The sequence below is a fragment of the Schistocerca serialis genome, chromosome 2 (assembly GCF_023864345.2).
Source record: "Schistocerca serialis cubense isolate TAMUIC-IGC-003099 chromosome 2, iqSchSeri2.2, whole genome shotgun sequence".
Lineage (NCBI taxonomy): Eukaryota > Metazoa > Arthropoda > Insecta > Orthoptera > Acrididae > Schistocerca > Schistocerca serialis.
The window spans coordinates 324,561,315-324,587,358 of NC_064639.1; the positions used below are offsets into that span (position 1 = coordinate 324,561,315).

Consider the following 26,044-nt stretch of genomic DNA (forward strand, 5'->3'; position numbering starts at 1 on the left):
AGTTACCGGCAGGGCACTGGGTGATGTGTGTCCATCATTTTCATCATTCGACAATTAAAAAGGACTAGCAATACGGCGGCCGAACTCCCCCGCATGGGGCCTCCCAGCCAACAATGCCATTCGATCATTTCAGTACTCTTAAATACATTTTTCATACAGATATTGTTAAAAATTATTTCTTGGATGTAAATTTTATGTAGAAAAGAGCGTGTCTTCAAAGCATATTTTTGAATAGATACTTCACATACTCAGCAGAGCCAGAAAGGGCAGTTCGCTTACAACTTCAACACGATTCTTGGCATCCTGTTCCATCAACAGAGCAAGGCGGGTATGTATCGACAACTGACTAGAAATCAATGCGAGTTACTTTCTTCTACACTTTGCTCGCCCATCGTTTGGAGACACGTGTGGAAGAGAATGGTCCAGTCACAGCTTGCGTTAGTTCCAGAAGTAACTGGACTGCTATAAAATAACCGTAATACCCATGCGGAAAAAGACACTGCTAGCTAGGGCATAGCCACCTATGGTAAACTAACATACGCAAACAGCGACAAACGTCGGCAAACCCCTGCATAACAGCAACACTGACTGGCAACTACCAGCTGCTATTAGAGCCGACCAAAGGCCACAGCAGGGACACCGACGAGCTCGCCCACAGACGCACAAACAATCTGCCAACATTCCCTCACACTGTGCCTCCGGTTTATGACCTATCGGACACAAGATCGATAGCAAACCTAACTGTTGCAGGTTGCTGACGCTGAACGAGAACTCTGTACCAGCACCCAGCGCCAGCCGCCGAGCAGCACAAACGCACAACGTCAAGGTATCGACATGCATGATACCCACTACTAACAAAGCCTATCCTTGCACAACCTATCGCAGGCAGCAAGACAACCGCTACTGCTCTTACCACCCGACCTAACTTTCGCAGAGGTTTTTTTCCCTTGGCTCTTGCCTTGGCACTTTTTTTCCTCTGCCCTTCAAACCGCTACCCTTCGTCAGATTTCGACCAATCTATCTCCAGATGAGCGCGTATTAATGGTTAATCCTAACCAGACGTACGCAAACATCGCAGTTCCCACATCCTGCGACACCTCACTTTAGTGAATACTAACCCTTATGCAGAGATGGCAGTAGACCTTTTGTGTTGGCCATCATGCCGGTGTGGTCGTGGAGGGGCTCCACCTCTTATAAAAAAAATAAATGCGGACGTAGCTGTAATGCCACGAGTTCTCGATTCTGCTTTCGAACTCGTGTACTTGCTCTCCTATCTACGCTGGTTTAGTCCTCTTGTACCCGACACAAGACTCAGGCGAAGAGTTTGCAGTTAAATGGGCGGCAGCAGCAGAGCCTTGCTAATCGAGCCTCCGAGAGTACGGAGACGACGTTTTCGGAAATGACGTCATACTAACGGCTAATCTCTAGTAGGAACCTTTGCACCCTAAAAAAAAGAGGCAAACCAAAAACGCTCCACGAGACACCGAATGTGTTGGACTGTGATTCTAATTCATGACCGATCAATCACCTACCACAACTGACAGATAGGTCGGCCTTGCGTCTAATACGTGCACGTCGCTATCTGTAGCTTTTCAGAGGCGCTTAGTGTGTTTGCGCTCACATGACAGAGGCTTCACACTAACGCCCTTATGCTGGTGGAGGTTTTCATAAGATTCGCGTTCAGTGGGAAGGTGTATGTACCCTCTGAGGTGCCATAGGGAATGAACCGGAAGCGCTAATCGGTCAGTAGACTCAATCTGTCGCTGATGAGAAACTTTCGTTGATGCATCAAGTAACATGGAATATAAGCATCCCTCATACAAGAATATCTCGACCGCCTTCTTGAACGGTGGCCTCTTGGCACGTATGCGTCAACTCGCGTAGTTTAATATACAGTTATTCAGCCATTAATAAATATCGCGAGACCTTTTCTACACGCATGGAGCATAAAAGGGCAGTGAACCTACACCCATCTCCATCCGTACCCTGTGCATGTTGTGACCGCTTCGGTCGGTAGCTTCTGTACCGCATAATAGGAAGATTGTCGCTGATGGTATGAATCTGAATTCTTGATGTCCTGAATTAGCGGGAGATTTTGTTCTGTATGGTTTATCTGTTCGCTGCTAGAAACTGCAGTTTCAACAGAAACCGGTTTCATCAACACGTTATACACACCTGAAGACTCAGCTGGTAGATTTTATCTCGGTATCGAGGTGTTACAGTACGCTGTGGACATGAGTGGAACGCCAAGTGCTTGCACAACTTCTGGAATGGATGAATCCCTGTGTCACGCACCGACAGTAGGACTCTCATGTAATGTGCTGCTATCGAGTGTGTTGTCCATCCTTTTCTTGAGTGGTATACCGTCGGCCAGTACATGGTTTGACGATGTCCCACTCAAGTGATAAGCCAGACTATTCCATTCGCCGTGGCGACTGGAGCGCATACTCGAGCACAGCCTCCCGCTTTGATTCCATTTCAATCTCAATCTTTCGCCACCCCAGTAGACGATTTTGGGCTAAACTTGTAACAAAGATACTTTTCGGCGTATATTAATACGTTCAGATATAGTATTAGTCATTTTTACGGTGGGATTACGTTTTCCACACTTACCGCACAACACTTGCAGCTATTGCTACTTGAATTGCTGGTAGAAAGCAACTATTTTTTGGTAAGTATTTAGAGATTTGGACCGCTCCTCCCAATCTTCTAAAAGCCATGTCTTGTCTATAGTATGCTTTTTATTTTCACTGTTATAGCCACGAGGGTTAGCTGTGAGATCTATTGAGCCTTGCCACGGTTCGCGCGGCTACCATCCCTCTGAGGTTCGAGACCTCCCTTGAGTATGGGTGTGTGTGTGTGTGTGTGTGTGTGTGTGCGTGTGTGTGCGTGTGTGTGCGTGTGTGTGTGTGTGTGTGTGTGTGTTGTCCTCAGCCTAAATTAGTTTAAGTTAGATTAAGTAGTGTGTAAGCCTAGGGACCGATGACCTTGGCAGTTTGTTCCTATAGGAACTTACCACAAACTTCCAATTTTTTTTTTTTTACTGTTACATCCTGAGTGACATTTTCGGTGATCTGATCATGCCTTTCCCCCCCCTAGATTTGCCTTAAAATATTTTTAAGAGCTGTTCAGTGTAAATATACGATCACAGTTTTCTACATTCCTCAAAATGTTCACATGTGTGTGAAATCTTATGGGACTTAACTACTAAGGTCATCAGCCCCTAAGCTTACACACTACTTAACCTAAATTGTCCTAAGGACAAACACACACACACCCATACCCGAGGGAGGACTCGAACCTCCGCCGGGACCAGCCGCACAGTCCATGACTGCAGCACCCTTAGACCGCTCGGCTAATCCCGCGCGGCCTACATTCCTCATCTGAATAATAGTCACAAGACTTTTACTCTCCTACAGTTTCTTTAAAACTTCGTCACTGAATTTGTTACTCGTGCAGATAATCTTCCGGGTAATCTTCATCATATCGTCCCGCCTCTAAAGCACCCGTTGTCCGTTGTCAAGTGTTCAGTTTTCACAGCCTTATAGAAGGACTCTGTAAGGTGAACATACTGACAAACTTTGTTCAAATGGCTCTGAGCACTATGCTACTTAACTTCTGAGGTCATCAGTCGCCTAGAACTTAGAACTAATTAAACCTAACTAACCTAAGGACATCACACACATCCATGCCCGAGGCAGGATTCGAACCTGCGACCGTAGCGGTCACGCGGTTCCAGACTGAAGCGCCTTTAACCGCACGGCCACACCGGTCGGCACAAACTTTGTCTTTCTTTATAAACACCCCCTGCTATGTTGTTCATGAATGGCAGCACAAAAGGTCAAATCATCAGAATGACGTACAATTTTTCAGTCAGAGCGCGTGGGATAGCAACGAGAGTGCTTGTGCTGTCATACGAAACCGCACCCCAGACCACAACTCCAGGTGTAAGTCCAGTGTGTCTAGCAAGCAGACAGGCTGGTTGCAACTGGCCTCCTCCTGATCGACACACGGATATCACCAGCACCGAGGCAGCACCAGCTTTAATCACAAAACACAAGTCCCACACCCTGCCCTACAGTTAGCTTGACACCACTGAAGTCGCAAATGGTGGTGGTCTCGGGTCAGTGGAAGGCACGCTGCAAGGCGTCTGGCTGGGAGTTGTCCTCCAAGTAACCAATTTGTAACAGTTCTTTGTGCCACAGTGGTGCCAACTGCTGCTGCAGATGCAGTACTATGAGCCAGAGCCACACACCGAACACTATGGTGTTCCCTCCGGTACTGCCACATGGCCGTCTGGAGCCTGGTCGTCTTGTGAGCGTACATTCTCGTGGCCACCGCTGGCAGCATTCGTCTACAGTGGCTACATTCCTGCTAAGTATCGCAGAAGGAACATCCAGCCCTATTACACGACCTCGTTCAAACTCAGTGAGGTGTTGATAATGAGATCTGTCCCGCCGTAAAGGCCATCTTGACTAACATCAACTTACAACGTCCGCTCTCGAAGGTAACTATCACTCACCACCGTTGCAGTGTGTATTCAAAGAAAACCTGATCTGCGTCCTAATAGTGGCGCTACTAGCTACCGGTGCGAAATTTGAATAGACCGGGTCTTTCAGGTGTAGAAACACGCCTACCGTAGGTACTTCGATTGTAACTTGGTTTAGTAGCTGTTTGATGATGGCAGTAGTTGTACACCAATATGTACAGTAGTTGCGATACGTCGCACAGGTCCTTCTTGGTGTTGCTTAACTGTACTTCTAATCAGGAGTTTAGCTTCACATTACGTAATAGACAAAATAAAAGGTAAATATAACTATACGTTGCCATACAACAAAAACAAATTAGCACTTTCATTGTGTGTACAAGCACATGTTGTGACGCAGGAACGACGGCATGTGGGGGTTTGGGTCTGTCCGTGAGTCGTACAAGAATAGCCAATGTACGTACGAATCTTAATTACTTTCGGAGACTTTCCTTATATTTGAATCTTTAAGGAATTATTGCAGACGTTCAACGATTCAGAAGGCAGTTTTATTTCACATTTTGTGTTCTTACACTTCCTTTCCATCCAGGGACGGGAAGCCAATTTTTCTTCAACAATTAAATGATAATTATTTGTGTACCATTTCGTTTTGCTGTTACTACTTTGAAAAGAACAAATAAATTAGTTAACCGAAGATTGCAAGTAATACATATTTCCGTTAATCTACTTCCATCACAGACATGGAGAAAATCTTCATTTTTCCCTTCTTCGTAAATGAACTTCTGCCTTTTAATGATTTACTTGCAAATAAAGCTTATAAAGTAGCTGATGAATGCTAAACAGATGAGAGAATGGCTGGGCTATGAGGGGCGAACGGAGGCCCTAATAATGATAAAAAATCAAGTACAGAAAAGAAAAAAGGTAAAAAACAGTTAAGGCGACCGCTCGCACCAAGAGGAATCCGGGTTCGAGTCCCGATCCGGCACAAATTTTCACTGTCCTTATTTCATTCTACAACCGATCGTTGTGCATATTCGCAATTGCGAATACATTTAATGTACAGGGTTATTACAAATGACTGAAGCGATTTCACAGCTCTACAATAACTTTATTATTTGAGATATTTTCACAATGCTTTGCACACACATACAAAAACTCAAAAAGTTTTTTAGGCATTCACAAATGTTCGATATGTGCCCCTTTAGTGTTCGGCAGACATCAAGCCGATAATCAAGTTCCTCCCACACTCAGCGCAGCATGTCCCCATCAATGAGTTCGAAAGCATTGTTGATGTGAGCTCGCCGTTCTGGCACGTTTCTGGGTAGTGGAGGTTTAAACACTGAATCTTTCACATCACTATGTGTGAAACTTGCCCGCACGTGTTCAACCGTTTCTTCGCTCACTGCAGGCCGACCCGTTGATTTCCCCTACAGAGGCATCCAGAAGCTTTAAACTGCGCATACCATCGCCGAATGGATTTAGCAGTTGGTGGATCTTTGTTGAACTTCGTCCTGAAGTGTCGTTGCACTGTTATGACTGACTGATGTGAGTGCATTTCAAGCACGACATACCCTTTCTCGGCTCCTGTCGCCATTTTGTCTCACTGCGCTCTCTAGTGCTCTGGCGGCAGAAACCTGAAGTGCGGCTTCAGCCGAACAAAACTTTATAAGTTTTTCTACGTATCTGTAGTGTGTCGTGACCATATGTCAATGAATGGAGCTACAGTGAATTTATGAAATCGCTTCAATCATTTGTAATAGCCCTGTATTTCATAATTTCTGTAGTCGCCGGAGTGCCAGTTCGTTTGAACATGCATGCATGTCTGAAGGAATTTTGCACGTAATTTAGAATGACACATGCACTGTAGTATCGTAAGTCCCTCCTAAGAGTCGTTTTATCTGGTGCTTCAGCAGATATTTGCGATTTCGCTTTTGCGTTGTACAGCTGGAATCTGCCCAAGCAAATAGTGCTCATTAAGACTTTCATGCGATTACTAGCGTCGACGGAAGGCGTCGGTGTCTTTCCCATTGCAAATCAAATGTTTTTAATGTGGAATTTTCCCTACGCTTTCAACAGAGCTCTGCTAAATTAGTCCAGTGCGAGATTTCTTTTATCGATACGTATTAACAGCGATAGTAAAACTGGAGGAATAACTAGCAATCTAGCAGTGACAGCGCCCTGGTCCGAGCTGACTGCTGCCGTCAAACGTGCAACGCTGTGTTGCTGCTGGATTGCTGTATTTTCTTCGTTTTCTACTGTTCCTGTCAATACAAGTCGATAAAACGAATACCAGACTAGACTAATTTAGTAGCTCCTTATCGAAGAGGGAAATCAAATTTCGATAAAAGTAATTTCTTTTATAACGGGAAACAAACCGACTCTTTCTGTTGACGCTGGGCGTCGCATGAAACATATGACGAGTAGTAATTATTTCGGTTGACTCCAGTTCCACAATGCAAAAACCAGATCGTAAATATCTGCTGAATTCGCCTGACGACTTTTAGGAGAGAATATAGTCTCTCTCTCTCTCTCTCTCTCTCTCTCTCTCTCTCTCTCTCTCTCTCTCTCTCTCTCTGTGTGTGTGTGTGTGTGTGTGTGTGTGTGTGTGTGTGTGTGTGTGTGTTGAGTGTGTGTGTGTGTGTGTGTTTGTTTGTTGAGGTATTAAGTAATTCTAACGCCCATGGAGATGCGTTTTGACAAACTTTTACTTGAATGAGATTTTCACTCTGCAGCGGAGTGTGCGCTGATATGAAACTTCCTGGCAGGTTAAAACTGTGTGCCCGACCGAGAGTCGAACTCGGGACCTTTGCCTTTCGCGGGCAAGTGCTCTACCATCTGAGCTACCGAAGCACGACTCAAAGGTCCCGAGTTCGAGTCTCGGTCGGGCGCACAGTTTTAATCTGCCAGGAAGTTTCATATCAGCGCACACTCCGCTGCAGAGGGAAAATCTCATTCTGGAAACATCCCCCAGGCTGTGGCTAAGCCATGTCTCCGCAGTATCCTTTCTTTCAGGAGTGCTAGTTCTGCAAGGTTCGCAGGAGAGCTTCTGTAAAGTTTGGAAGGTAGGAGACGAGATACTGGCAGAAGTAAAGCTGTGAGGAGCGGGCGTGAGTCGTCCTTCTGTAGCTCAGATGGTAGAGCACTTGCCCGCCTATGGCAAAGGTCCCGAGTTCGAGTCTCGGTCGGGCACACACTTTTAATCTGCCAGGAAGTTTCAAACTTTTACTTCTTCTTCTCTCTTGCCCAACAGCGCTCAGTCAGCGGCATGTACCTGGTAAAATGCTTTAGCACATTTCTCAGATATTCAGGTTTTAGCCGATGAAATCTTCTCGGGCTTCCATCCGGGTGTCTATGTTCAAATTCCGCGATATTTCGATGAGTGTCATTCTCGTCATATTCTTTCCACAAAATGATGAGAATGACAGTCACCGAAACGTCGCGGAATTTGAATGCAGCCAGGCGGGTGGAAGCCCGAGAAGATTTCAGCAGCATTACACGCCGGGAAAGCTTACATTCACATATAATTCCGGTTTTATTTAGTATTTTTTGTCGTGACTGCGTTACAGCGATATGAAAGTGTGAGGAGAGGGGACGAATATGCTTGTAGGTAGGCAGGCGTCCATGCGAGAATTTTATCAATTTTCATACACTGATAGTCATCTGTAGACTGTATTTACATTTGCAGACAGTCTTTCAAGTCTCTAACAGGTCACCATGGGGCACTGTTCCACTAATATTGCTTACGAGAAAAGACTTTATTCGCCTGGCTAAAGGAATATATTCAAGGTCGCTGATAAAGATTCCGTCATCGACATTTGTCTGTTTAACAACATTATTGGGATACTTCTGAGGAACAGTACCGATGCACAATACCAGGTAGCTATAACTAAAGTGCAGCCACCCAGAGATGTCCAGTGTGTGCTGTAACTGTCGTACGACAGCGAAACTTGATAGATATTCTAATCCGCTAATGCGTACCCGATTTACGCTGGAAACAGATTAGTTCAAATTTTAGCCACCAGGTACAGATCTGGCTCCGTGAATGCAAGAAAGACGTAGAAATGTTTCCATATATAATCGATCAGGAGAGGAACATGGACAGAAAAAGCCATTACTAATCACCGCTTACACGATTCGTTCAATATGAGTACCACAGAAGCCGAGGAAATGCTGTATAGCGTCAGATTTGCACATGCTGCCAAACTAGAAACTAACTTTTTCCAGCGTAAATCGGGTCCGCATTAACGCATTAGCGGTAGGCTGAAGAGCGGCGTAATAAGCTGCTGCCAGCCCGCCCCCTTTAGGGGGAATCGAAACTCAATAAAGAAAGAAAAAAAAAGAAAAATAACGCATTAGCGAATCTATCAAGTTTCACGCCCATACGATAGTTAAAACCCACACTGGACCTCCGTGAGCAGCTGCACTTTAATTGTAACAAGCCATTACTTACTGCAAGTGAAAACATCTACATCTACGTGATTACTCTGCTATTCACAATAAAGTGCCTGGCAGAGGGTTCAATGAACGACCTTCAAGCTGTCTCTCTACCGTTCCACTCTCGAAAGGCACGCGGGAAAAACGAGCACTTAAATTTTTCTGTCCGAGCCCTGATTTCTCTTATTTTATCGTCATGATCATTTCTCGCTATGTAGGTGGGTGCCGACAGAATGTTTTTGCAATCGGAGGAGAAAACTGGTGATTGAAATTTAATGACAAGATCCCGTCGCAACGAAAACGCCTTTGTTTTAATGATTGCAACTGCAATTCACGTATCATGTCTGTCGCACTATCTCCCCTATTTCGCGATAATACAAAACGAGCTGCCCTTCTTTGTACTTTTTCAATGTCATCCGTCAGTCCCACCTGATCCGGATCCCATACCGCACAGCAATACTCAGGAATAGGGCGGACAAGCCTGGTGTAAACAGTCTCTTTAGTAGACCTTTTAAGTGTTCTGCCAATGAATTGCAGTCTTTGGTTTGCTCTACCCACATTATTATCTGTGTGATCGTTCCAATTTAGGCTATTTTTAATTGTAATCCCTAAATATTTAGTTGGATTTACAGCCTTCAGACTTGTGCGAATTATCGCGTAATCGAAATTTAGCTGATTTCTTTTAGTACTCATGTGGATAACTTCACACTTTTCCTTATTCAGGGACAATTGCCACTTTTCACATCATACACCTATCTTATCTAAATCATTTTGCAAGTCATTTTGATCATCTGATGACTTTACAAAACGGTCAATGACAGCATCATCTGCAAACAATCTAAGATGGCTACTCAGATTATCTCCTGTGTCGTTAATATATATCAGGAACAATAGACGGCCTATAACACTTCCTTGGGGAACGCCGGATATTACTTCAGTTTTACTCGATGACTTTCCGTCTGTTACTACGAACTGTGACCTTTCTGACAGGAAATCACGAATCCAGTCGCACAACTGAGGCGATATTCCGTAGGCATGCAGTTTGGTTAGAAGACGCTTGTGAGGAACGGTGTCGAAAGCCTTCTGGAAATTTAAAAATATGGAACCAATTTGACATCCCCTGTCGATAGCACTTATTACTTCATGAGTATAAAGAGCTAGTTGTGTTTCACAAGAACTATATTTTCTGAAACCGTACTGACTATGTGTCAATAAATCGTTTTCTTCGAGGTGCTTCATAATGTTCGAATACAGTATATGTTCCAAAACCCTACTGCAAATCGACATTAGTGATACAGGCCTGTAATTCAGCAGATTAGTCCTATTTCCCTCTTTGGGTATTGGTGTGACTTAAGCAATTTTCCAGTCTTTAGGTACGGATCTTTCTGTGAGCTAGTGATTTTATGTAATTTCCAGAATGAGATTTTCACTCTGCAGTGGAGTGTGCGCTGATATGAAACTTCCTGGCAGATTAAAACTGTGTGCCGGACCGAGACTCGAACTCGGGACCTTTGCCTTTCGCGGGCAAGTGCTCTACCAACTGAGCTACCCAAGCACGACCCACGCCGCGTCCTCACAGCTTTACTTCTGGCAGTACCTCCTCTCCTACCCTCCAAACTTAACAGAAGCTCTTCTGCGAACCTTGCAGACCTTTCTTTCAGGAGTGCTAGTTCTGCAAGGTTCGCAGGAGAGCTTCTGTTAAGTTTGGAGGGTAGGAGAGGAGGTACTGGCAGAAGTAAAGCTGTGAGGACGCGGCGTGGGTCGTGCTTGGGTAGCTCAGTTGGTAGAGCACTTGCCCGCGAAAGGCAAAGGTCCCGAGTTCGAGTCTCGGTCCGGCACACAGTTTTAATATGCCAGGAAAATTTTATATAATTGCTAAATATGGAGCTATTTTATCAGCATACTCTGAGAAGAACCTGACTGGTATAGAATCTGGACCGGAGGCCTTGCCTTTATTAAGTGATTTAAGCTGCTTCGTTACTCCGAGGATATCTACTCCTATGTTTCTCATCTTGGCAGTTGTTCTTGATTGGAATTCAGGAATATTTACTTCGTCTTCTTTGGTGAAGGAGTTTCGGAAAACCGTGTTTAGTAACTCTGCTTTAGTGGCACTGCTATGGGTAACTTCACCGTTGTTATCGCGCAGGTATTGAATACAAGTGACCTTGTATTCTCTCCCCGAATCTTCGCAAAATACTACTTCAAAACTCTGGCTACGATCTTCGGTAAAACCAGCTCACATCGGGTCCGAAAGATGCAGACGGGCTATTCCGGGCTCAAAAATCCTCGGCGAGCTAATAGCGACGGGGCAGCTGCGACGGAAATAGTCATTCAAATACCACTCTCAATTTAGTCGCGCGTGGTTCGCTGCTGGTAGCGGCGAGTCTGCGTGTGGAGCCGGGAGCAGGGGGCGGGGAGAGAGGCTCTGTCTTGTCTATGCGACGCATGTCGCCTGTCGCCGGCAGGTGCCGCCCGAGCCACCATGTTGCGTAACGCCATAAATCGCGGCCGTCGCGGCCTGGCGCCGACGCGTGGTAGCCGTAATTAATACCTCATCTGCAGCGCCTACCACTTCATCGGCTCGGGAGGGCACGCCGGATAGCAGCCCAGCACGGACCTCTCTATAAGTTGCAACTAAACCCGCTTTACACTGAAATGACAAAAGATATGGGATAGCGATATGCACATAAGCAGATGGCGGGAGGATCTGAAAACCAGCCGCGACATCAGTGTGGTTTCAGAGCCAGAGGCACTGCCCTTCGTACAGACAACTTCACTTTCCATCTTTCAAAGGGACACGATAATGGCCAGCCCCATTTGGAGAGGAATGTGCAAGCAATCTTCGATGAACGGCAGGCACTATTGTTTCCCTAGCCGTCTCGTTCAACTGACATTAGGTTAGATTAGATTAGATTAGATTAACACTAGTTCCATGGATCATGAATACGATATTTCGTAATGATGTGGAACGAGTCACCAGTTGCACATATCAGAGATTTGGTCGATAGGCAACTTGTTCATTCTGGCCCTACAGCAGTCAGCATCAATACTTTGTTGACGCGCCTTCAAGTAATGTGGCAGTATGTTCCTCAGAAGCATATCCACAGACCCTTTGTGTTCATGCCACGACGTCTAGAGGCTCTGATTACAGAACGTGCGGTCCGGCCGCGGTGGCCGAGCGGTTCTAGGCGCTTCAGTTCGGAACCGCGCGACTGCTACGGTCGCAGGTTCGAATCCTGCCTCGGGCATGGATGTGTGTGATGTCCTTAGGTTAGTTAGGTTTAAGTAGTTCTAAGTTCTAAGGGACTGATGCCCTCAGCTGTTAAGTCCCATAGTGCTCAGAGCCATTTGAACCATTTGAACATAACGAGCGACATCACACCCTATTGAATACTGACGGTCAGGATACACGTACAGTTATGTAATTCTAATGATTCGTGAATTGTCATCTTCCTAATATGTGAAATAAATTTCATTGTAATCATGTGTCTCCTTCTTGGTGTTTTAATTTTCAAAAACAGTAGTTTATATCCTCCCACTCAGGAGGATTGGAAGTGACTAGCTACCATTTCTGATCCTGTTGATTTTGTTACCTTCAGTTCAAAGACTCAATTGATGCATCTCCGCCGGCCGGTGCGGCCGAGCGGTCCTAGGTGCTTCAGTCTGGAACCCCGCGCGACCGCTACGGTCGCACGTTCGAATCCTGCCTCGGGCATGGATGTGTGTGATGTCCTTAGGTTAGTTAGGTTCAAGTAGTTCTAAGTCTAGGGGACTGATGACCTCAGATTTTAAGTCCCATAGTGCTCAGAGCCATTAGAACCATTTTTGATGCATCTCCCTATAATAGTCTACCCTGTGCAAGTCCCTTCATTTCTACGTAACTACTGCAACCGAAATCCATTACAACTAGTTTACTGCAGTCAAGCCTTGGGTTCTCTATACAATTTTTATTCCCCACACACTTTCTCCGTAACCAAAGAGTAACATTTATACTGGTTTCGTCTCTGTGTCAACATACGAAGTCTACTTCTACATCTACATCTACTCGCAGCTCACACTTAAGTGTTTGACAGAAGATTCATGTAAACACTTTCAGACTACTTCTCGAACGAAACTTCCTAGCAGATTAAAACTGTGTGCCGGATCGAGACTCGAACTCTGGATCTTTGCCTTTCGTGGCCAAGTGCTCTACCAACTGAGCTACCCAAGCACGACTCACGCCCCGTCCTCACAGCTTTACTTCCGCCAGTACCTCGTCTCCTACCTTCCAAACTTTACAGAAGCTCTCCTGCGAACCTAGCAGAACTAGCACTCCTGAAAGAAAGGATATTACGGAGACATGGCTTAGCCAAAGCCTGGGGGACGTTTCCAGAAGCTAAGCCATGTCTCCACAATATCCTTTCTTTCAGGAGTGCTAGTTCTGCAAGGTTCGCAGGAGAGCTTCTGTTAAGTTTGGAAAGTAGGAGACGAGGTACTGGCGGAAGTAAAGCGGTGAGGACGGACGTGCGACGTGCTTGGGTAGCTCAGTTGGTAGAGCACTTGCCCGCGGAAGGCAAAGGTCCCGAGTTCGAGTCTCGATCCGGCACACAGTTTACTCTGCCAGGAGGTTTCATATCAGCGCACACTCCGCTGCAGAGTGAAAATCTCATTCTACTTCTCGAACGTTCCACTCTCGAATAGCACGTAGGAAAACTGAATTCCGTATAGTCTGATTTATTTCATTTTATTACGATAGTTATTTCTCCCTAAGTAGGTGTGAAATGATAAAATGTTATCGCATTCGTAGAAGAAAATTAGTGACAGAAAATCCATGAAAGTTCTCGCCGCAACGAAAACTTCTCTTTTAACTCTCCGCAGTTTCGAGATAATACAAAACGAGCTGTCATTTTTGAACTTTTTCGATGACCTCCTTCAAACGTAACTGGTAAGGATCCCTTATCACTCAGCGATACTCCAGAAGAGGGTGGACAAGCGTTGTGTAGTCAGTCTCTTTATTAGACACTGTAGATGTTCTGCCGGCAACGTGTGGTCACAACAACTTTTTCTGTATAGTGGTTCCAACTTAAGTTACTCTTAATTTTAATTCCTAAGTACTTAGCTGAATCGATAACCGTTAAATTTGCGTGAATTATTGTGTAACCAAAATTTAACTGCTACCTTTTGGTACTCATATGGATGACCTCACACCTTCAGTCTACGATCACATTAAAATACGTTAGCGTAACTTTTATTTTACGATGAACAAAATCATTGAGTTTAACAGTCGCAATCTTTCATGCCATTGTAACCACTGCTGGGAAACGCTAAACAAGAGTTGTCGATTTGGAGCTATCATAAGGACCTACATGTAGCTGGGCGACAGATATTTTAGATGTTTGCTAATTGGAGAAAATCAGAATCTCCTTAGACATCCTAAGGCTTCATTCGTAAAACCGGCTTCCCTTAGTCCCTTGTGTCTACAACGTGGTGGAACTAATAATGAAAGCCAACAACGAAAATAAATCGATACATCTCATGTGGGTAAAGGACTCTCCGGTATTCGGCATAACGAAGTAGTGCATAGTCTTGCAAAAGATGGCATCAAAGAAGGGGACCCTATTTTTAAACACTTTGTAAGTAGACTGTTTGTAAGTTGGCAGCGCTGTAGATTGTGTTAATATCGCTGACAGCACCCTGCACCTTCGGCAAGAGATTCTGTGGTTGGACGGACTAGCAGTTAGCGAGTGGACAGGGAAGTGTATTGACATGATATTCTTAGTGGAGACTCTGTGTTGGCAGAACAAGCATTGTAAAGTGAAATGAAATGATGTTTATAAGAAAATACGCACGGAAATGTATGATGACGGATGTTTCGTTGATAATGTTTGGCAGTGGAATTATTGACAACTATATAATTTTTGGTACTGGATGTCACATGAATAAGGAAAAATTTTCTAAATACATTGTTTGCTCTTCAACAAAATCTTACTTTCGCTAACCGTATTGCCTACTAGTAGTTAGTCTATAGTAGTAGAACCTTTTTATTTAGCTGGCTGTAGTTGCTACTTGCTGTAATTGTTGTAGTTCGCGTTATTAAGATTTTCTGTGAGGTAAGTGACTTATGAAAAATAATGGGGTTTGCTCTGGGATTCGTGACTGAAATTAGTTTAGGCAATTAACACAGTTGGAGGTAGTTTCATGTTTCTTTAATTTCATTTTTTTATTTGAATTATTCTTATGGTTTCTTGCAATTCAGGGCCATTCTTTTGTGTTGATTATTGGAAGTCATGTTGTCAAGGTATAGCAGTCAGATTGCGTTGGACTTTTATATAGTGGATTATAAATGAATAGGTTAAGTCTGAGTTTTCTTAGACAGGGAAAATTCTGTATGTCAGTGTTTAATAAAAATAATTAAAGAGTTACCAGAATGAGGTTTTCTCTCTGCAGCGGAGTGTGCGCTGATATGAAACTTCCTGGCAGATTAAAACTGTGTGCCGGGCCGAGACTCGAACTCGGGACGTTTGCCTTCCGCGGGCAAGTACTCTACCACCTGAGCTACCCAAGCACGACTCACACCCTGTCCTCAAAGCTTTACTTCTGCCAGTACCTCGTCTCCTAGCCTGCAAACTTTACAGAAGCTCTCCTGCGTACCTTGCGCTTCTTCTGGAAACATCTCCTAGGCTGTGGCTAAGCCATGTCTCCGCAATATCCTTTCTTTCAGGAGTGCTAGTTCTGCAAGGTTCGCAGGAGAGCTTCTGTAAAGTTTGGAAGGTAGGAGACGAGGTACTGGCGGAAGTAAAGCTGTGAGGACGGGGCGTTGAGTCGTGCTTGGGTGGCTCAGGTGGTAGAGCACTTGCCCGCGAAAGGCAAAGGTCCCGAGTTCGAGTCTCGCCCCGGCACACAGTTTTAATCCGCCATGAAGTTTCAATTAAAGAGTTAGTTTCAACCTGCCATATTCTTTCTCCACGTTTGAAAACAAGAGGCATACACTTAATGGGAACAGCTGTGACAAACACTGCAGCAAAAAAAGGGCTTTTCGTTCGCTTCAATCTATTGCAATATACCAGTAAAACACTGGTACAGTCAAAAAGATTCCCCAAGGAGGTACGTAACGTAAGTTATTAGAACAAGGTTGGGACAAGAAATTATAAAAAAAATGTAGCAACCAGTCGCGGAAACATTATTTATTTATCTTGTTGCAAATCGATTTCGACTGATATCAGTCATCATAGGTGCATTTTTCTAACCGATACATGGCGAAAGTAGAAGTACCGTCCTTGGCAGAATTCTATCACGAAGTCATGATAGATATCTGCCTAGGACAGTACTTCTACTTATGCCATGTATCGGTTAGAAAAATGCACCGATGACGACTGATATCTGTCGAAATCGATTTGAAACAAGGTAAATAATTTATGTTTCCGCGACTGGTTGCTACATTTTTTGTAATTTTATATTCCACGGTCACTGCACAGAAAGGGAACCTTATGGAACCCAACATTCAAGGTTGGGACATTCATGTTTACCTGTACGCCTCTACAGGATTGGACTGACAGACCCTCTCGCATGCAGTGAACATCCGGGAGAAACGGAGATCTCTACCATATCATTTTGAGATGTTCCAAATATGCTTCACATCAAAATAAACTGTGAAAAAACCTTGCAAAAATGAATATTCCCTTACCAACAAATAAAAAATATTAATGAGTGAGAACAACCTGAAAATCAATAGTTTAACAGTACGTTACCTACAAGAGGCGGAGATATAGCTCTGACTTGAAAAATACTGAATTTTAACTGTAATTTTGTAATTTTATATATCTATAAAGTAGATGCGTATTTAAAATTTAACTTACGTCACTAACCAAAGCAACTGTAATGGCTGCATTGTTTGCTACACAAAGACGATAAAATTAAAAAACAGTCGCTGCTTGCTTAATTTATTAGCACATGGCTGTACCGGTAGTAACTAGCACTACGTCGGTAGTTATTAATTACCACAGTTAGTTGAACTCGCTATTTTTAACTGCCTGTTTGAGGTCTCTGTGCAACGGGGAGACGAGCACCCAGAGACAGGAAGAACACTTATCTCGCCTCGTAAGAGCCTCCTGTCCGATAAGGGAGCGCGCCATATATCTGCTTAATTTGCGTCTCCGTAAGGACGTAAGCGATGACTTCGCGCTACTGTACGCTGCCAAGTAAGAAAACCAATTTGTTAAGCGCCTAACGACAACAGCTCTAACAGCAACGGACTTAATTTTCTCTGTGAGAACCGCCTACCAGGGTGTGACTACTTTTGCGTTGAGCTTATCTCGGGGCAAACTGGCCGCTGATAATTATGCGTAAAGTGTAAAGATGTTGCTGCTTGTGCAAAATTAAATTCTCACCTCTCTCTCGCTCTCTCTCTCTCTCTCTCTCTCTCTCTCTCTCTCTCTCTCTCTCTCTCTCTCTCTCTCTAATGACAGACATTCTTGTCTTACTGTCTAACTTTTATGTCAGTGTTAACAATAACACCTCAAATAACGCTATCCGGGGTGTTCAAGAAACATTTCCCATCACACAAAGTTTATTTCAGTATTCAAATCGATTTTTTGATTGTTATACCAGTTGCAACAGATTATTTATTATTTTTTTACTGCAGAACTTGACCTGTTAAAGATCGTTTAGCACAGCTGGTTTCTTCTTAGCTGCCTGAAACTTCTTCATGCGTTGGCTCATTGCCTCCCTGCGTTTATTTAATATCACCCTCCTAGGTTGTGGTTTTTGTTAATGGATAGTGGCCTGAAATTTTCCCTGCCCTTTATGGCGCCTTCTGTGACGTTAAGTTTTCTCAAATCCCATCTTGTCCCTTCCACCCATCCCGTGGTGTTTTCTTTTTTTCTAATTTGGAAATTAAGTCAATCATTTTCTTCGTTAGCCTATTCTCATTCTTTCTTTAAACATGACCACAAAACTTTAATCTCCTCTTCCTTGTAGTGTCTCTGGTTGTTTCTACATAGACCTTCATTTCTTGTTTTCGTCCAGTTACGTTTGTTGTCTTGTGGTCCTAAAATTTTACTGAATTTTTACTTTTTCTTTCTTTTCCAGTTCTTCTTGTTCACCTCTTTCATTCAGTGTTACACATTAAGATCCGTATAGTGCTTCCTGTTTAATTACTGTTGCGTATTGTTTAATTTTTACTTGAAACGATACTGATCTTTTATTACATCGATTTTTGGTAAGTTTGTATTTTAATTCCATTTTCTTCGATATTTCTTTAGTTGTGGAGTTATCTACCCCATTTCATTACATCCATTCTTCCAAACACTTAATCTTATCAAGTCTTTGATGTTCGTGGTGTGTTTGTATACGTTTTCGTCTGTTGCGTTTGTGTTCAATATATTCCGTTTTCTCATACAATATTTCTAATTCGTTAGCAATAGTCCATAAATTTGTAACTAATCTGTTGAAACCGATATAAAATGGTTCAAATGGCTCTAAGTGCTATGGAACTTAACATCTGAGGTCATCAGTCCCCTAGACTTAGAACTACTTAAACCTAACTAACCTAAGGACATCACACACATCCATGCCCGTGACAGCATTCGAACTTGCGACAGTAGCAGCAGCGCGGTTCCGGACTGAAGCGCCTAGAACCGCTCGGCCACAGCGGCCGGCGAAACCGATACGACCACAAAATAATTTATGTGAGCATCGACTGAGATAAACCTTTTAGGGAAGAGTAATGCTCTCGCCGAAGCTCACAGAGTAAAATACGGCAAATGAGCACAAAGCGTCTGATATTCTTCTATGCCAAAATGCCTGTAAGGAAATGCCCAGAACAAGTACACTGCCTAACAAAAATCTGTAGCACCCAGCAGATACACTATGTGATCAAAAGTATCCGGACACCTCGCTTCGTGGCGTCCTCCATCGGTAATGCTGGAATTCAATATGGCGTTGGCCCACTCTTAGCCTTGATGACAGCTGCCGCTCTCGCAGGCATACCGAAGGAGTTCTATAAGATTCAGGTTAGGACTCTGTTCAGGCCAGTCCATTACAGGGATGTTATTGTCGTGAAAACCACTTCGCCACAGGCCGTGTATTATGAACAGGTGCTAGATCGTGTTGAAAGATGCAGTCGCCATCCCCGAATTGCTCTTCAACAGAGGAAAGCAAGAAGGTGCTTAAAACATCAATGTAGGCCTGTGCTGTGATAGTGCCACGCTAAACAACAAGAGGTTCAAGGCCTCTCCATGAAAAACACGACCACATCATAACACCACCGCCTCCGAATTTTACGGTTAGCACTACACACGCTGGCAAATCACGTGCACCCGGCATTCGCCATACCCACACCCTGCCATCTGATCTCCACATTGTGTACCGTGATTCGTCACTCTACACAACGTTTGTCCACTGTTCAATCGTCCAATTTTTACGCTCCTTACACCAAGCGAGGCGTCGTTTGGTATTTACCGACGTGATGTGTGGCTTACAGGCAGGTGCTTGACGATGAAACCCAAATTTTCTCACCTCCCGCCTATCATAGTACTTGCAGTGGATCCTGATGCAGTTTGGAATTCCTGTGTGATGGTCTGGATAGATGTCTGCCTATTACACATTACGGCCCTCTTCAACTGTCGGCGGGCTCTGTCAGTCAACAGACGACGTCGGCCAGTACACTTTTGTGATGTACGTGTCCCTTCACGTATCCACTTCACTATCAAGTCGGAGACAGTGGACCTTGGTATGTTTAGGAGTGTGGAAATCTCGAGTACAGGCGCATGACACAAGTGACACCCAATCGCCTGACCACGTTCGAAGCCCGTGAGTTCCGCGGAGCGCACCATTCTGCTCTTTCACGATGTCTAATGACTACTGAGGTTGCTGATAAAGAGTACCTGGCAGTAGGTGGCAGCACAATGCACCTAATACACAAAAGTATGTTTTTGGGGGTGTCCGAATACTTTTTGATCACATAGTGTATGGTCGTTTCTCAATGTAGCTTCGTATGTGTACACACTACATAAGTGATAAGAGCTGCAATTTGCAGAGACATGTAGGACGGCCACCGGAATGCGTTACTGTTGTTACCAGGTCTGATAGGGTATGTGCGCGACATAAACGGCGTCAGATGCAGCGTGACCGCTGTGAAGGACACGGAGATGTCGCGTTCAAGTGATACAGCTTTATCAATACCTAATAGTTTGAAATAGGTTTCATTGTGGGTCTCCGTTTGGCCGGTTGGTTTAAACGTGTAACAACCAGATTTGTGAGCCATTCGGATGTGACAGTGGCCTGATGTTGGACTGCATGGGAACGTGAGGGCAGCCATACTAGTCGTGAAGGTTCCGGTCGACTGCGTCTAACTGACACAAGGTGGGACTGCCGCATTGTGCACCAAGGACATCTCCACTTTCCATCCAAAAACAAGTAACGGACTACCTGCAACTGTCTGTATCATCCTACCTATAAGATTCTACAAAGATTATGCAAAAGAAGTTGCTCCCCTTGTAGCAGTAATTTATCGTAGATCGTTTGAGCAACGAAAGGTACCTAACGACTGCAAAAAAGCGCGCGTCATTCCCGTTTCTAAGAAAGGCCGTAAAGACAATTATAGACCTATATCGTTGACGTCAATCTGTTGTAGAATTATGGAATATATTTTATGCTCAAGAATTGTGACGTTCTTGAAAAATGAACATCTCCTCCATAAAAATCAACATGGATTCCTCAAACAGAGATCCTGCGAAACTCAGCTCGCTCTGTTCCTCCATAAGATCCACAGCGCAGTGGACAACGGCGCTCAGACTGATGCCGTGTTCCTTAATTTCAGTAAGGCATTTGACACTGTCCCCCACTGCCGTTAAATGAAAAAAAAATACGAGCTTACGGAGTATAGGAGCAGACCTGCGATTGGATTCAAAACTTTCTTGCAGATAGAACTCAGCACGTCGCTCTTAACGGAACTAAATCGACAGGTGTTAAGGTAATATCCGGAGTACCACAGGGAAGTGTGGTAGGACCGTTGCTGTTCACAATATATATAAATGATCTAGTAGAAAGCGTCGGATGCTCTTTAAGGCTATTCGCAGATGATGCAGTTGATTGTACCAAAGTAGCAACGCCAGAAAATAGTAAGAATTTGCAGAACGATCTGCAGAGAATTGATGAATGGTGCAGACTCTGGCAGTTGACCCTGAATGTAAATAAATGTAACATATTGCGCATACATAGGGAAAGAAACCCACTACTGTACAGCTACGCTATTGATGACAAACAGCTGGAGACAGCGTCAGCCGTAAAATATCCAGGCGTAACTATCCCGAGCGACCTTAAGTGGAATGACCACATATAACAGATAGTGGGGAAAGACACCAGACTCAGATACAGCAGAAGGACCTTAAGAAAATGTAGCTCATTCACGAAAGAAGTGGCTTATACGACGCTAGTTTACCCGATTCTTGAGTATTGTTCATCTATCTGCGATCCCTGTCAGGTAGTACTGATAGAGAAGATCCAACGAAGAGCGGCACTTTTCGTGACTGGATCGTTTAGCTGCCGGGAGAGCGTTACGGAGATGCTAAACAAATTCCACTGTCAGACGTTACAAGAGAGGCGTTGTGCCCCACGGAGAGATTTACTATTGAAATTTCGGGACAGCACTTTTCAAATGGTTCAAATGGCTCTGAGCACTATGGGATTTAACATCCATGGTCATCAGTCCCCTAGGACTTAGAACTACTTAAACCTAACTATCCTAAGGACATCACACAACACCCAGTCATCATGAGGCAGAGAAAATCCCTGACCCCACTGGGAATCGAACCCGGGAACCCGGGCGTGGGAAGCGAGAACGCTACCGCACGACCACGAGCTGCGGACACAGCACTTTTCAGGAGGAGTCGGACCATTAGGTGGCTTGCGGAGTATGATGTAGATGTAGATACTGCACCACTGATAGGAGACAAGCAGCAGCAGGACTACATTATTACCGTCCCAAACGTAGGCTGGTATTAAAATCGCAACACAAACGGCTGCGTCTGGAGTGATGACATGACTAGGAAATATGGACTGCTGACGAAAGGCGTCATAGTGTGTTCAGTAATAGTTCACGGTTCTGCATCCATTCACGGTTCTGCAATCAGCGCGAGCGAGTACGGCGGTGGGCTGGGAAGAGGTCCCGTTGTTCCAGTGTTTAAAGATAGGCACGGCGGGGTTACACCTGGTACCATGGTACGGGTAGCCATTAGATATGACTTCAGCTCGCAGCTGTTAGTGACTGAAGAAATGCCGACAGTACAACGGTATATCACGTACATCCAGCGTCCTCACGTGTTACCTCTCGTGCGATATTATTACGTTACCATTTTCAACTGTACCTGCCTGTGTGGACTGTCTGTATGATGTTGAGGTAGTCCCGTGTCCGTTCCAGTTCCAGTATCCAGGATATCAAGGACCAGTTACAACAGTCGTGGGCCAGCCTGCCTCAGGTGAGAATGCAATAGCTTTATGACTTCCTCTCCAACCGAATCACTGTATCCAGGCCAAGGGGGTGCAACGCCATGCTGATAAGTGGGCTCGTACTGCAATGTTTCCTTGTAGCCGGCCGAAGTGGCCGTGCGGTTAAAGGCGCTGCAGTCTGGAACCGCAAGGCCGCTACGGTCGCAGGTTCGAATCCTGCCTCGGGCATGGATGTTTGTGATGTCCTTAGGTTAGTTAGGTTTAACTAGTTCTAAGTTCTAGGGGACTAATGACCTCAGCAGTTGAGTCCCATAGTGCTCAGAGCCATTTGAACCATTTTTTTGTTTCCTTGTAAATATGATTCGATTTCGTAGCCTTGGAAATAATATCAAAATCCCTCGCAACCAGTGAAGTTTCATTTCGTTTCCTCCTCCTCCACTTAGGGATGCCTCACTCGTTTTATCGGGCAGTGTACTAGTTGAAGCATGGGCCATTTTACACGTGTCGAGAACGGTCAGTACAGAATGATGTAGATGGTTGTTTTCCTGTAGATGTTCATTGATCATTTGCTATTGGTTGCTTCTGTACTCTGTGTTCTGATTGCGGTGCTGTTGTCATTCCGTACGTACCGTTATCAGGTCCCGCTGGTATCGGAATAAGATCAGTGAATCCGTGAAGTGTGAACGGCGCAATGATAAGCAGCCTACTGTTCCGTGCAAGAAATGGGACACAGTTATTTTGCCTCGTTTTAGCCTACATTGTTGATCAACAATCGCGTTTCCATGTACGACGGAGACATTCTGAACACCGCAGTCCATCTGTAAAAACAAATGTTCCGCAGTTTGTGACAGAGACTTGCAGACAAGGACCGTTCGCACAAAAGTCTAGGAATTGTTGCAGAATATGCACAGCTCGCATGTCGTATACGGTGGAGCAAGTGCCGCGACGAGTAGTAAACGATCCTGAAACAGGTATACGAAGAATTGGAAAAACTGAAGGCATAAACCATGCTCTTAATGGCACTTCTACACAAGCAATTACTTGATCCACATCACAGTGTGTGCGAGCCTCCAAGTCACACAATCGCAGCTCGAAATTGTGCTTGGATTCGAAGACGGAGCGTCCAGGATACGGAATTCACAATTTGTATTTTATAAGGGAGCGATCAAAAAGTTTCCGTTCGAAAGCCATACAGTCTAGAATCGGTATGACAATCAGACAAAATCGTTGTGAGCATTGACAAAAACATCCCACCGTCGCAGCAGGCTGCAGATACCCATATGGTAAAAATCTGGGTGTTGCTGCGTGAAGAAGTCCGTATCTGCGAGGTTGAAGATACCCATTCAGTGAAACATGGAGTTCTGCGACTTAAATAAGTCGTAGCTGTCTGCTGCACATCTTCATTCGACGGGGTTCGTCGACACTTCAAGACCTGAAGGTGTGGTAATAGCATGGGAGAGATGAGAACTATAGGACGGGCGCTCGAGGGGCTCCCACTTTAGCTCCCGTAACTGCTGCGTTGCGACACTTACGATATGGGGACGTGCATTAATACGAAGGAGCAGAGCCAGCAAGGAACTTGCCGCACCATTCCACAACGATGGTTTTCGACACATATGCTGCCTCATACATCCGAAGAATGTCTACCGGTGTTTGTCCTTCGGCAGCAAAGAAAAGATGCACGTTTTCTTGATTGGACGCATTTGGTAATAACGCCGTCGTAGTTCACGTTCCAGCATTTACTGCGCGCACTGTGACACGAATCCCTTGCCCAAAACATCGGTGCTAATATATCGACATCAGAGTCGCGCTATGTTGCATATACGTTGCAGCAACGCCCTCCAACCGAAACTTTTTGATCGCTCCTTATATTTACGAATAAAGCGGATGCACTCGGAGTGACATAATAAATTACCACAATAACCGCGTGTATGCAGATCGAGTGATAATGAAAGCAACGCATCAAGTTTGTTTTAGTGTTAATGTTTGCACAGGAATTTTTAGTGATAAACTCATAGGCCGGACAATTTAACAATTGTGTTTTCAGCCATTGCTGAACGGAAATCCGCCCGCTTTATTGCAGAATGTTTCCCTTGGAGAAACAAAATGGATGTGATGTACGTACGAGGTGGCACCACCCTATTTCCTACACCTACAGCAGAACAAATCACAAAACTTTAATGATCGATGGATTGACTGAGAAGGTCCCATAGCGTGGCCTCTCAATTCACCTGACATGCTATGCGGATATTTGAAGGTATTGATATATTCCACAATCATGGGCAACGTACGCACGATCACACGATGCAGGATCGAGCGTAGCATGCACGTAATCACATCAAAGTGCAGACAGGTGTGTCAGCACGAGTTCGTGATTATGTGAGGATGACTGGAGTCTGTGTGACAGTGAGTGGTAACCCACCGAGTACCTCCCACAGTATCAACAAACAGACGACTTTCATAGAACATAACGGTCCATATCTCAACTAGTGTTCGTTTCCTGTCCGTACTATTTGCTGTGAGGTTATGAGACACACCTTTAATTTTTCTATACGAAATTATTCTCGTGTACGACAGTAGACGCACACAGTCGGCATGTAAGTAATACAACTTGTTCAAAATGTAAAGAGAGAGCTCTTTAACTGGTGAATTTCAAGATTTTCCCGGCGAACTGAATCTTCTGTTTTGGGCTTGCAGTCGGTCGTCGTTAACTACAGTCCACGATAGTTCGATTGGGCGTCTGCATGAACTTCTTTGAATCTCTTTAACTTATCGAAAAACGTATGTTTGCTCTAAAATGTGAAAAATTCAAAATGTTATTTCGCGATTTTTTGCTCCATTTTACTTAAACGACTGCATCCTAGAGTCAAAAACAATAATAATTGTCCCTTGGATATGATGCGGCTGAGTAGCCTTTACTAGAGCTGCAAACTATAGGAACAGTTGCGTTCATCCGTTCTCTGGCCCATAGTAATTAATTCTTACGCGATGGGAAACTGTGTCGTTTCAACATTATTAACAGTCAGGGGTTCCATTCAACTGAACAGGATTCACTCAGGTATACTAAAACAGTGAGCGGTACTTTGGTATTATGTTATAGTCCATAGTGGCACATTTGTACTGGCATGTCGAAAATCACCCGTAATTTGTTCCCAATTTGTTCTAGTACCGTAAGATCAGGAAATTATAGTCGGTAGAGGTAAAACGCAGAAGAGTTAAAAGGTCTTCAAGGTATACTAAAATTAAAGGTTTATCTCAAACTACTCGTGGCTCCCTAGAAAATCTTCGCTTCTACAAGCAGGAATTGACAGCATCCTCGAACCATATTTTAATTATTTGCTGCTTTTAAACCGTCAATTTTTTTCTGCGAAAATTACCGCCGAGGTAAAAAGACAATGGGCCAGATGATGAATGGTATTCGAAAATAATTGCAAGTTGCAAATGAAACTTTGGTTCAGCCTCTAAAATTTAATTTTCGATTCGAAATGGTAATATTATAAAGAAGCATCACTCATTGCTTTCCCATACATTCCATTGCGCAGCTTTAAATTTTGCTGCACAGCATAGTTCATCTAAATAACCTACGAATAAACAGTTCCCATTTCACGTAGATGTCTTTAATATTCGTCGCCCGAAGCCAGTGAATGAGGCAGTGTCACGTCAACCTACATAACGCAAATCACTAGACTGAAGGGCGCG

General features: G+C 44.3%; 1 protein-coding gene across 3 annotated transcripts in view; it reads right to left on the bottom strand.

Moving 5' to 3' along the window:
* LOC126457133 (uncharacterized) overlaps positions 1–26,044 on the bottom strand; it is a 475,859-nt gene that overhangs the window by 394,278 nt on the left and 55,537 nt on the right. The gene's annotated exons all lie outside the window — the stretch shown is intronic.